Source organism: Erithacus rubecula (assembly GCF_903797595.1).
Source record: "Erithacus rubecula genome assembly, contig: scaffold_255_arrow_ctg1, whole genome shotgun sequence".
Lineage (NCBI taxonomy): Eukaryota > Metazoa > Chordata > Aves > Passeriformes > Muscicapidae > Erithacus > Erithacus rubecula.
Window position 1 is genome coordinate 6,590 of NW_027636070.1, and position 2,881 is coordinate 9,470.

General features: G+C 56.1%; 1 long non-coding RNA gene across 1 annotated transcript; it reads left to right on the plus strand.

The window, feature by feature from the left end:
• The first annotated feature begins 1,701 nt into the window (after positions 1–1,701).
• On the plus strand, positions 1,702–2,459 carry LOC306815857. The gene is made up of 3 exons (XR_013777497.1): positions 1,702–1,982; positions 2,272–2,330; positions 2,443–2,459. It is a non-coding gene; the product is annotated as an uncharacterized lncRNA (long non-coding RNA).
• Positions 2,460–2,881: the final 422 nt, after the last annotated feature.

The window sequence follows — 2,881 nt, forward strand, 5'->3', positions numbered from 1 at the left end:
GGAATCTGTCAAACCTGGGGCCATCTCAATACACCTTTATTGCAACAATTAATGCTGATAACAACCCAGAGATGGTGGGTTCTGTTGCCAACAAGCTTGGGAACTATGAGAGTGTCATCAATGGCTTGATGTAGGCTCATGTCTCTGCTGTGATTAAGGAACGCAAAGGGGAAATGAGGGAGATGGAGGAGGTGAGGAGGAACAGTTCCCATATGGCAGCTGTGCAAGTCACAGGCCCCAAAGTTAAAGCAAAGTCTCCCACTTAGAGAGAGGGTACACCCCACAACCTAACCTGTGGTTCTTTTTGCGTGATCATGGGGAGACATGGGGAAATGGGATGGGAAACCCACTTCTGTCCTGGCAGCATGCGTGCATCAACTCAAGGAGGGAAACACTAACCAAGAGAGCTCCACCAAAGTAAAAGTAGCCTCAACCTTCTGTGACCGAGCTGCTGGGTATTACAGAAGGGAGGATGATCTGTCAGATCCCCTGGAAGGAACCTCTAGTATGTATGCCCAGGAAGGAGTTGATAACTAGGGCCAGACGGGCCCTGCCTCTAGCCAGGAAAAGGCATGGGAAAACTGGGTCTTTTTGGAAGGTATGGATCCTGACACATCAGAGCAATAAAAATGAGGCATTAGTTGATAATGGTGCACAGTGTACCCTAATGCCATCAGGAGATGCGAAGGCAGAAGCTTTTTCCATTGCTGCGGTGACGGGGGACTCTGTTAGAAGCTGAGGTGAGCCTGACTGGGCAGGAGTGGTAGAAATATCCTTTTGTCTTTTATCCTTTTTGTGACTGGCCCCCAGGCTCCATGTATTCCAGGCATAAACTTCCTCTATAACAGCTACTACAAAGACCCAAAGGGACTCAGGTGGGCTTTTTGGAATAGCTGCTGTAGAGGCAGAGGGCATGAAGCAATTGAACACCTTGCCTGGACTATCAGAAAACCCATCTGCAGTGCGATTCCTGAAGGTAGAAGAGCAACAGGTACCAATTTTCACCTCAACTGTGCACCACCCGGCAGTATCGGATGAATCCAGATGCCGTGATCCCCGTCCACAAGATGATCCGTGAGCTGGAGAGCCAAAGGGTGGTCAGTAAAACCCACTGACCCTTCAACAACCCCATCTGGCCTGTGCAGAAGTCTGACAGAGAATGGAGATTGACTGTGACTGAGACCAACCCAAGCACCTGCAGCAGGGTGTGTTCCCCCCGTGAGCACAGGTGTGAGCTGGACCATCTCTGCCCATCTGAGAGCCCCAAAGGTCTCTCAGAGAGCTGTAAATTCAAAGGCCTTTATTGCACACACTAATGCCATCTTCCCTGTCTGGTATGTTTTTAACTCTTGGCAAGATGCATTTCCCTCTTGCTGGCTGGAAGCTGCTCTGCTCCAGGACCAGCAGCGAGCTGGACTGTTTGGGCCAGGCACTATGGAGAGTCCTTCCCTGAGTGCTTGGTTGGTCTGGGTGTGTCCTGAGCTGTCTTAGACCCTGGGGCACTTTGGGTGAGCTGGGGGCAGCCCCAGGGCCCGTGGAAGCGTATCCAAGGGCTCTTTGTGACACGTGCAGTCACTGTGGAATGGAATGGAACAGAGTGTCCAAGCAGCCCTTTGTGACACGCGGTCACACAGGTGCTGGCAGTGACGCAGCCACTCCAAAGCACTTGGTGCACGTGACGGGAAAGGACACAGAGAGCCGTGCTGTGAGGAGTCCCCGCACAGCCAGCTCATCCCTGCCTGACCCAGAGCTTTCTCCAAGTGCTACTCCTGCGGCTGGCCTCACGGCCAGACTGCACCACTTGGTGACTCAGAGCTTTTCCGAGGCATCTGTCTCAAAGGTGCCCTCAAGGACAGACAGCAGAATGGCAGGCAGAATGCTCAGCCTGTTCAAGATGTTTCGGGGGAAAAAGAAGAAAGGCCCTGCAGCTGCCCCAGCACAGCAGCCACAAGAGCCAGAGCAGTTGCAGCCACTGGAGGATGGTGAGTGGAAGAGCTGGACCACAGGTCTGGTGCTTGCAGCCAGCTTGGCCCCATCCCATCCCATCCCATCCCATCCCATCCCATCCCATCCCATCCCATCCCATCCCATCCCATCCCATCCCATCCCATCCCATCCCATCCCATCCCATCCCATCCCCTGCAAACATTCCCATGCCGTGCTGTTCCCTGCCCATCTGGGGCTGTCCCTGTCTGGGCAGTGCAGGACTGGGCTGTGTTCTCCAGCCTCTCCCACAGCCCCTCAGCTCTGGCTGCGCTTGCTCTGTGCCAGATGCAGGGAAGGACCGGACACAGGAGCAGGACCGTGGCCGCTTCCGCAGAGCTGTGCAGGTACCTGCGGCCATCCCCACCTGGGCCGGGGCTGCTGTCCCTGCTCAGCCAGCGCCACATGTGGAGCACTCCATGGAGCAACCCTCCCTTCCCGCCCTTTGTTCTCCTGCAGGTGCTGCGGAGGTTCCTGCACGTTCGGCGTACAAATACCACGGCCACAGTAACTGAGGGCACAGCCCAGCCCAACTCCAGGCCGAGCGAGCTGCAGGCAGAGCCTGGTGCCAGCACAGCATCCCCTGCACGTGCAGCAAACTCTGCCAGGGCAGTGGCTGAGGGCAGGGTGAAGGCTGGCACGGCCCAGGCAGAGGGCATGGCCAGCACAAACAGCCCCACACGGAGCATCTCAAAGACTGACCCCACACCCACTCGGACTGCCATTCCTACTTCTGCTCTGGATTTGTTCCAGCAGCAGGTCAGCACCCTGGGGCCAGGGATGAAGGCCTCCCAGGATCATGTGTCCCTCAAGCCATGTCCACTGTGCCCCCTCAGCCTTTGAGGCCAGCACAGTGCGGTGCCCGTTTCAGCTGCCCGAGTGCCTCGGCACAGGCCTC